Source organism: Vidua chalybeata, chromosome 11 (assembly GCF_026979565.1).
Source record: "Vidua chalybeata isolate OUT-0048 chromosome 11, bVidCha1 merged haplotype, whole genome shotgun sequence".
Classification (NCBI taxonomy): Eukaryota; Metazoa; Chordata; class Aves; order Passeriformes; family Viduidae; genus Vidua; species Vidua chalybeata.
Genome location: NC_071540.1, coordinates 1,619,316 through 1,629,930, shown reverse-complemented (window position 1 = coordinate 1,629,930; position 10,615 = coordinate 1,619,316). Strand labels below are relative to the sequence as shown.

Below are 10,615 nucleotides of genomic sequence, written 5' to 3'. Positions count from 1 at the left end.
GGCAAGCTGTCACCTGCACAGGAAAGAAGTTCTTTCCTCAGGTTCAGGTGGAATTTCCTGATCAGGTTTCTGCCCATTGCCTCTCATCCTATTGCTTGGCATCACCAAGCCAGCAATCCTGGTTCGTCCCCTAACACCCTCCCATCAGTCCCTCTGACTGGGATGGGAAGGTGGGCCTGGAGCCAGGCAGCCCCAGAAAGGCAGCAGAAACACCCACCGGAGCACAGAAAGACCATCATCTGGCCTTGGTAGGGAGACACTGGGAAAAGACACTGTATGAAACATTAAGCTCCTGGAGGGTTGCAAAATCTGGAACAAGAGATCCAGGAACCAGCCAGTCCCTAGCTCTGCTTCCTTTTGGAACAAGCAAGGCCTGCTTCTCTACATGGAACCCCGTGTGCTGTAGTTGGTCCCCAGGCACTTAAGTGGTCATGTTCCTGTCCTTGCACCTCTGCAGCCTCCATGCAGCAAGTGCAGTTTTTAATTTGCTGCTTGCACTTGGAGAGAGGATCAACAGTGTGTGCTCTGCAAGGAGACAGAAAAGTAGCTGGCTGGGAATGCTCATCTGGTTAATACCAGTCCCTTTCTTCCTAGGATTCCTAACCTGAAGCCAGCTCAGAAGATGGGGCAGGTGATTGTGAAAGGCAGATCCCAGGAGCAGAAGAGTCTTGGTGAACCATTACAGCAGACAGAGAAAGGCCAGGGACCCAAGAAGGAGGTGCTCAGGAAACCCACCACCAGGGACAGCATTTATGTCAGCTGGAGTATCTGGCAGGAGCTGGCAACACTGTGCCTTCTGCTGCTGATGGTCTCCCACCCTTCACCGGAGACCTCTGCAGCTACCCTTCCAAGCTCCAGTGAACACATCTAACTTATCTTTTAATTACCTACATTAATTAACTACTTGTTCATTAGATTGATAGTTAACTGACAATTAATAATTGTCAATTAATTGTTAATTGTTAATAAACAACCGTTAATAAATTGCTAATCGTCAGGTTGTCTTGATTTGAAAGACAGGTGTCTGCAGGATCTCTCTGGAATGGATGTGACCCCATTCCATCCAAATTACTATAACTTCAAAATTAAGGGGCTTTCAGGCAAAGATATGGGAAAAGGAGTCACAGTTCTTTGCCAGTGTGTATAACAAGGCAAACAAACAACAACACTGGCAGCAAAAACAAACAGAACCAGATACCCAACCACAGCCTTACTTGACTTGGAAGAGAACTATGGACAGCAACGTGAAATGACAACTCAGGAACTTTTAAATAGACTGAATTAAAAAGGAGCAGGTCTCCTTGCCCATTCATTTCACTATGATTCTGTTGTTTGTGTGCCAGGAACATGCTGGGTCCATGGAAACCTGTGAAGGAATGGTAACTTCCACAGCAATGATTGTTTACTGTGAAAAAGGCATATTACATGATTGGCTCTTTGCAAATATTAAAATGAATACTGTATGTGTTATGTTGTAAAGTTATGCTGTATTAATCTCTTTTAAGTAGTGTGATAAATATAGTTTTTAGGCTATAGCATAATATTAAAATTGAAACTATGTGATGTAAGATATTTTTTGTAACTAGCACAAGGAATGGAAAAGATAATCAATACATTGTTCACATTATCCTATCTGGATAGACATAACAGCAACAAGACACTAAGATTTCAAGAGAAGAATTATTGCCTCCTTATCGCGAAAGCTCAGACTTCGAGGAACCAAGAAGGTTGATTTACAAGACTGGGGGGGGAAGCTAAAATTAAGCAGAAACACCCTACTTTGAAAGGAATGTTTGAATCATGTATGAGATATATGAATATGCAATAGGCTATTGCTTTTAAGGAGGAATCCTTTGTTAGCAAGGTGTGCCTTTTGGCGGAATGCCAGGGACCTGGACGTCTGTAATTCTTTTTTTTTTTTTTTTTTTCTTATTGTCCTAATTTTTATTACTATTTTCATTACTATTTTCATTATCATTAAACTTCTAAAATTTTAACACAAATGAATGTCATTTTTCACATTTACCTACATAAAGAAATTGACAATGCAGTGCAGCTTTATTAAATGTGATTTTTTAGTCTGCAGTTAATATTACTCTTTTCTCCCTTTAATACATAAAAGGCAAAAATCTAAGGCTCTCAGAACTCTTTTGCCAGCATTTTGTTTCCTTTTACAACTTTTGTTTTCCATCCCTGCTTCACATCAACTGCCTGTACTCAGCAATTATTTTTTTTCTGTTGCTGGGTCTTGCTTAAAAAAACAAATAATCACATTTATACAGATGATACACTGATTGTAAATGTGTTTTTTACTGATCCTTGATGCACAAGCCTACTACTGGAATGTACTTAAAGATATCTTAGATATAATTCACTTTTTGATGCAGTTTAGAGGGAACACAGTCTTCGAAGCAATAACTAAATAACTGTTCATTTAGAATGAGTCAACTGAGTTGGGTGCATGTCTCCCTCCACTTTTTTAAAAAAGTGAGCTCACTTTTTGAAATTTTAAAGATTCATTAAGCCTTTACAATAAAACCACAAAAGGATCAAATAAGGAAAAATAACAGCGCTGGGAGCCCTCCCTCCACAGCTGCCTGCCACGTGTCTCACCCACAGTGTGGCTGTTCTGCCTTTTATACCCCTGGGGGTTGCATCAGCCAAGCCTGGCCCCTCCCAACGTCTGTCAGTCAGCTCTTCTTTGCAATTTATTGGTGGAGACTACTTTCTTGAAACTTGATTGGAAGTGAGGTGTTGCCCCCTAGCAACGAGCTCTTCCATTCCCAGCTGCCCCATGGAAGGGGCACATGTGCTCGCCTTCTTCCTACCCGTCCTAGGCAACCCAGGCTGTCTGGTGGGAACAATACGGGGGTGGGGGGAAAGGGGACTATGGGGAGAACAGAGGACATCTAAACAACAAACCACAGTAACATAGCTATACATCAATAAAGCTTCTCTTAATGTACACACAATATTCATCCCTTAATTGCGAGAGCAAATCATCTCATTATTTATAACACTCCCGAGAGGTGAAAACACACACACACGTACTTTGACAAAATGGCAATCCTTTATACCCTTTTGAGGCTGGGGGTGATCCCTGTCCCCTTTCCCATTGAATGGCCACTCAGGAACTTAGGCTCTCTCCCAACCAAAATCTTCTGTCCCTTCCCTTCTCATCCTTCTTCCTGTTTGGGTCATGTCTTCAATCATGCCCCTCTCCTGGTTCTCAACAACACCCAACCAGTTAAACAAAACACATCCTAACTATAGATAACAAATAGGAAACAGAACCAACCATTTTCATTCTTTTGCTCCGTAACCTTTTTGGGCTGAAGCAAAATGTTATTTCCTCTCGCACAGGTATGTTATTTAATTGTGTCTTTCAGAAGTTTTTCCTCTTAGAGTATTTTAATCTTGCTCTACAAGTTGTCTGTCTGGATTCATCTGTCATTTATGCAAACAAGATGATGCAAAATGTAAACTTTGACCTACTAAAGCAGAAGTTCCACTATGAACTACACAATGCTGTACAGGTACAGTGTATTTTTTGATAGCGAGGGTTTATGGATTAGCAGGGGATAGCCTCAGCATTTTCTTAGGTAGCTACTCTTGCTACGGCACATTTTTCTGTTCTGCAGAAACCTTAACCACCATTTCCAGCTTCTTTGACTGGAAAGATAAAACATAAAGGGATGCTGCAATACCAACATGCATCTCTGTGGATGCAATAAGAAACATAAACCTTGTTCTATTTAACAGTAGCACTCCTTGACATTCTAGCTGAGAAGATCACCAGGGGAAGTGTGTTTTCCAGGAGGTAAAAGGGAAGCCACTGATAAAGATGACATTGACACTGCTCTCTGAGAAGCTAAAGAAGAAGTGGGTCTTCAGCCAGAGAAGGTGGAAGTCATCTGTAGGCTGATGCCTGGAATTGATGAAGTGAGTCAGCATATCAATACAGAGTAAGTTTGGGTGCTTTTCTTTTGTGTGGTTGGCAGTGACCTTTTCAAACCTGTAACTTCCAAGAGGTGCTGCTTCTTCATGTACACAGCCAGTGTGTCCAGTAGAGCCCAGGGAAAGGGCTCTTGCCCTCAGTGTTTGGTATTTGTGAGACCAGCTCTGGGGCACCAGTCAGTGACTCTGGAGTACCAGACAGACACCGCTGCCCTGGTGAGAGTTTAGCAGAGAGCCAGGAGCACAGTCACGGGGCTACAACCAGTGGGTGATGAGCAGACAGGCTGAGAGAGGTGAGCTTGCTCAGCTTTATCGCGGCCGGGGGTCCCAGGGGTCCATCCAGCCCCCTGGGCAGCTGCTGCCGTAGGTATCCCAGATAGCGCTGTGCTTTATCAGCTCAGCCTGTCTGGGCCTTGGGCTAGTTCTCAGCCGCAGGTGACTTTAGCGAGCAATTCTGGAGTGATTTCAGCTCTAGTGAATTCAGCTCTTAGTGATTTCAGCTCATTGCTCGCTTTGTGCCTCGGCAGACGCAGGGATGGAGAGAGGAGAAGTCTGTATGGATTTCTGCAGCAGTGTGTTTATTGGCAGCTCCTGCAAAGGCTTCCAGTGACAGCTCTTCTGCCTAACTGGGCAGAGGTGAGGGTTTATGTAGGGTTCTGGGGTGTTAGGAATTGTCCAATGGCCAGGGTTTGAGGAGAACACGACCTATAGCCTTACAGAGAGATAACAAGGGTCCAAGGGCAGAAGAGGAGCTGCTTTGGTCCACTCATCATGACTCTGCATTTCTTATCTTAGGCGAGTGATCGCCATGGAGGCCTTGCAGGGTCTCTGACTGCTACACAGCTTGAAAGCTACCAGGGGTTTTGGCTGCTTCCTTCTCCTGGGGGCTCAGAGAGAGAACGATACCAGAACTCTTCTTGAGGCACTGGACACAGCAGCAGCATGGACATTTTGATGAGATGCAAGAAAAAAATCCTCTTCACAATAAGGTCAGACCAAAACTGGAGCAAATGCTCCTGACAGGCTGTATAATCTCCATCCCTGGAGCTGTGCAGAGATCACTCACCCAGGCAGGGTTGCAGCAGGCTGCTGTAGCCTCACAGGTGTCTCGTTCGTTTTCTGCTGACTCCAGGGCAGTGCAGACAGAGAGGGAGCACCAGAGAGGATGTGCACCAGGATCGTGTGCATCATCTTCCTCTAGCAGGGACACTTCCAGAGGTGTCTTTGGAGTGTAGGTCACCATTTGACAATTAACAGGTTCTCAATTTCTCTAACAGTGTTCAGTATTACATAGGAACAGTTTTCCCACAGAACAGAGGAATTGCTGTTTCTGAAGACTATTTCCGTTCACCAGGTAACTCTTTGTTACTATGCCTCCTGTTTTTCTATCAGCATATCGTCTCCTCATTAAAAAAGGAAAGAATTACTTTTGAAATTGTATTGCAAAAAGCTTTAATTTACTTCTTAAATTATAATTTCTGTACAGATAACCTTAAAGCCACATAGTTCAGAGGCAGTGTGTAAAAAGGATCAAATTTTCCCTGTTTTCCAGCCAGTTACATCAGGAGACATGATGTGGGTTTCAAACCACGAATATCGTACATGTCAGACGATACTCTGGTATCGCCGGCTGGGGGTCTATGTACAAATCACCAACGGGACGGGACTGCTGAGGAACGCGTCTCGAGCTGTTTGTGTTCCAGCATCGGCCTCATTACACGGTTATGACAATGGGAAGATGCCAGCAGCTCACAACCCTGGCAGCAGACGAAGAACTCAATGTTACAATTTACTTTAAAAGCTTTTTGACCAATCACACAAGGCAAAAGCATATTTCCAGTAGTTCTGTCCAACCACTGTAAGCACACGTACCTTTGGTTAAAACCATTCTCGCTTATTTTGAATACAATACCTGCTTGTAAGCCTTAAGATACAATGCACAGAGCTCCATTATTAAGCTTGGAACTTCCTAATATCTCGCTAGATATACTTTGATGACGCTGTTGAGCAGGATGTGAACAGAGAACTCCAGATCAGAAGGCTAAGAAAATGAGCTTTTTTCTTTATTTCAAATGCACCGCTCTATATATAGAGAACATCGTGCAGACTAATTTCATTGGTCTTAGAGTAAAAACATCTCACGCCATTGGTGCGCAGTGAATGACGCACAGTGGCAGAACATATCTATAAACAATGTGAATAACAAGATAGATTAGAGAATTATTTACATTCTTTCCCAACTGTTTCCCAGGCTGTCGCCTGGTTAGAAAACCTTTCTCTTTCTCTCTGACTGAGCTGAGAGTATCCACACTTTTCTGTAGCTTAGGGAGTTTTCTAGACAAGCTTTAATACATGGACCATTGTTCTATTTGTCCTTACTTTTCTACTTCTTATATCATTTTTCTGCTGACAAATCTTACGGCTACTGCTTAGCTCTAATCGCAGTTCTGCTGTCTATGAGGCCTGCCTTTTGTAGCTTTCCCAAAACCCTCTAATTTTAAGGATTTCCACACTCTGGCTCTTCAATATATACATTCCAGGTGCTTCTGACTTGGATGGAGTCTTTCTAAACTCGAATCAAATACCACAAACACTGTTTTGCTCTTCCTCTTTTCTACAAAACAATAGTCTTTGTTAATGTGAATAAACAGAACGAGCAATGCATCCTAAAGAATTTTAATACAAACTATGATTTCAGTAGATTTTGGCTTCCTGTGGAAGAAGGTGTGTGTCCTGGTATGGAATGGGAGGAAATGCAGGGAAATGATGCAAAGCTTTTTTGTGTAATTGAACCACTGAGAAGCTGGTGTTTCACGCCTCTGTGAAACACATGTTAAAGACGAAAAAATGCGAGACCTGTCTCTTTCTTTTGCGGTCGCTGAGGAGGTGCGGGCCCCGGCCGGCACCGGCCCTCCGTCTCGGCCACGCTGGGCCGGGCGCTCCTGCCGTGGGCCGGGCCCCTTTCCCCGCCCTCCCCGGGCCGCTCGCCGGTCTGGCCGGGCCGGGCCCAAGCAGCTGCCGGGCAGGGAGGTGGGGGAGGCTGCGGAGCCCTGGCCAGAGCCGGGCTGGCTGCGGTTCTGAAGATCTTGCCATCAGACCCCCTCCCCCAGCGCGGCTGAGACCAGAGACCCCTGCAGCCCGTGCAGAAAAGCAAAGACCAACTATGAGGCCGGTCAGGTAGGATGCAGGCGTGATGTTAACCCTTCCAGTGCTTCAATCCTCCCTCGACTGAGAGAAAAGAACAAGACGCGAGCACGTAAAGGAACAGCATGAAGACATCGAGCTCAGTGACGAAAGAGTTAAGTCCCAGATGGGAGGGATGAGGAGAGGCTTGTTTTGGACCTGAAATCCTCTTGGAAGCTATGGAGAAAGGACTCTTTTTTCCTTATAACGCATGAAACTGTGAGAAAAAAACTGCTCACTTTGAAAATTTAAAAGGTTTATTGAACTTTTACAAAAATACAACAAAAGGACTACATAAGGAAAAATTTGCAGTGCTGGGAACTGCCCTCATGGACACCACGTGGTCGGTTCATCTTCAAGATGGATGCTCAGTCTTTTATACCCCTGGGGGTTGCATCAGCCAAGCCTGGCCCCTCCCAACGTCTGTCAGTCTGCTCTTCTCTGCCATTTATCAGTGGAGGTTGCTTTCTTGTAACTCGATTGGAGGTCAGGTGTCGTCATGCCGCACCCCCTGAGCAACAAGCTCTTCCATTCCCAGCTGCCCCATGGAAGGGGCACATGTGCTCGCCTTCTTCCTACCCGTCCTAGGCAACCCAGGCTGTCTGGTGGGAACAATACGGGGGTGGGGGGAAAGGGGACTATGGGGAGAACAGAGGACATCTAAACTACAATAACATAACTATACATCACTAAAGCTTTTCTTAATATTCACACAATAGTTATTCCTTAATTGCGAGAGCCAATCATCTCATTGTCCATCTATAACAAAACTATAGTGAGATGAAAGTGTTCAAACTGATACTGAGCAAAAGCCTCCATGCTAAGATAAGCAGATGGTGAAATAGCTGTGATCCCATGAGAAGTTTGAACTGAGAAAGAGAGCAGTCCTGTGCTTCCCAGAGAAGATCTCTGTTTCCAGGGATGACAATGATTTTAGAAATAGACAGTGAGAACTTTTGCCTTTGAACAGCTCATCTTTAAAACAATACCCCGTAAGTCGACATGGCCCATCGACAAGCTGTGGGAAGGCTTGTGGACACGACAAGGATTTCACGATGGCAGGGTTCCCTTGGTGGCTGCTATTTGTGACAACATTTGAGAACCACGAGAGAACTGTTTTTTTCTCTTGTGAAGAAGTCTCCATAACCTTAACAAGAGGGACTTCTCTCCCTCAGTGAACTGAAGAAACACTATTTTAGAGGTGGTAAACTGACTGGAAATCTTAGGTATGGTTTCTTTACGTTGTCAGTAGGAAAGAAAAGGTTGTGGGGGGGAGGAGAAGTGTTCTGAAGGGTTTGTTTTGATTCTTACTACTTTTTCTTCCTTCTAGGTCCTTCTGATAAAATTTTCTTTATTTATACCCTTTTAAAGTTTTGAACCTGCTTTGCCTTTCTCCTAATCCTATCTCACAGCAGGAAGTGAGTGTATTGGTGATTGGCCAGCACCAAACCCGCCACATTCTTTGGTGTGTTGGCTGGGAAAATCTTAAATTGGTGAACCAAAACCACTACAGTGTCACAGCTAGTCTGGCAATTAATTTGGCAATAAATAAGAAACCAGCCCGGTTCCATAATCTGGTCCCTGGGTGAACAAAGATAAGATACATTCAAACCTAAACAGAGACTTCACCCAATTGTGTTCCATCCTAAGCTGCAGACATCTCACAGCTCAAAGAGCTGGGCTATGTGAAAATCGGACCAATCAGTGGTTAAGACCAGGGCATTTCAAACCCCCTACATAAAGTGAGTTCGAACAATAAAACTCAGTGTTGTCGCATGGAGCTCTGAGAGTGTGTGTCGTCCCTGTCTTAAACCACCAACCCCATGTGACATGTGGTAACCCCACATAATAAGAGGAGATTACACTTAAAATTAAAATGTCCATAAATAAAGTGTTTCAAAAAGTGTTACATTTTATGGCTAAATATCTTGCAATAATATTTCTATACCTACAGAAAAATACTTCCATATCCTGGAAAATTCGTATGTATCCCAGGAAAACAATACAGAAATATGATGAAGGATATGGAAAAACTGGATTAAAATCAGAATTTTAGAAAATAAATAAGGAAGACCCATTGTGGTAGTCTGGTTTTTTACAGTTTGTTCTTCTGTAGTAGGTTTTAAATATTCCTTGTTATAAGTTTGCAATGGTTCATTCCATGTACCCCATTTGGCTTCCCTAATGATTCAGTCCTGAGTTGTTTACCCCAAGATTTTCCCGCCAAGTGTCTGTCAATCCACCTGTCAATCTCCTTGTACCTCCCTTGTTCCCTTCTGGAATGTTCCCTGTCCTTCATCCCTTCCTTGAAGCAAGATTGGATTGCAAGGTTTGCTCCTTCCCTTTGTTGGCTTCTATTGGAAAGCCCTTACCCTGCACTCCTCCCCTAATGCCTTCCTATTGGTAAAAGGTTGTGTCCTCCCCTTATTCCCACCCCTCCTTAGAAGCAGGTTTTTTTCCCTCAGCTATCGTCACTTGTTCCTGGATCCTCTGGGGAAACAAACCTTCCTTGGAACTCAAACAGGTGATCCCTCTCTATTCCTTTGGCTTGGTCCCTTGTATTGGGTTGCTGCTGTGTCACCCACGCCACAGCCATCTGCAGCAGGGAGCTGCGAGCCCCTGTAAGCACCACCACCTGGGAGGGTCTCAGGAGAGATCTGGGGGTGGCCGTTCTCATGACTGCACATCGGTTTTGGGGAGTGAGCTGGCTGGAGAACATCTTCCCTGTGACCGCAGTGTGCAGATACAACCCATGAGAAAGCATGCATGCTTTTTTACTTCTGTAGCAAACTGGCAAGCCTTTTTAACTGCTCTATGATTACACAAGATGAACAGAGTATTTGTAAAATCAATTTTGACAAACACAAAAATATGATTTCAAATTCTTCAAGTCAAATTAAATGGCTTGCCATTAGGGGGACTAAATTGCAGTGCAGTTAAAAATAGTTCTTAGCCGTCTTGTACTCATTTTGTAACAATGAATTTTTTTTTTAAATAATGAACATTTTTACTTCATACAGACCTAAGTGTTTGAGGCTTCTTGATGATATTTTAAATTTTACTTCTTTTTATTGTGTTTTTTCTTCTTTTTAGATGAGTAACTTGGTGACACCAGTTGTAGGATTTGTGGAGGATACATTCCAGGTCACTCCTAATCCAGATGAAGTGAGCAAGGTTTTTGTTATGCCTTTGGAGTACTTTGTCAAGCCCTTAAATTACAGCACCTTCACTTACAAAACCTCCTCAGGTTACTTAACTCAGATACACTGCTTTACATGATGACCAGGAACATAAAAGGGCATTCAAGATGTGGAGACTGACTGCCCACTTTGCTGTATTTCTTGCTCTTCTAATTTTTGGAGAGAGACGTACCTTTGAAGTGGATTATGATCTTGATAACTTAATTTCATCCTCCAATAATAACTTCATTAATTTGTATGCATCTATACATGAAAGAAAGAAGAGTAATCTGTGA

The 10,615-nt window shown here is 43.6% G+C and overlaps 1 pseudogene; it reads left to right on the top strand.

The window, feature by feature from the left end:
- The window catches only part of LOC128793745 (peroxisomal coenzyme A diphosphatase NUDT7-like), a 12,332-nt pseudogene extending 1,717 nt beyond the window's left edge, over positions 1–10,615 (top strand).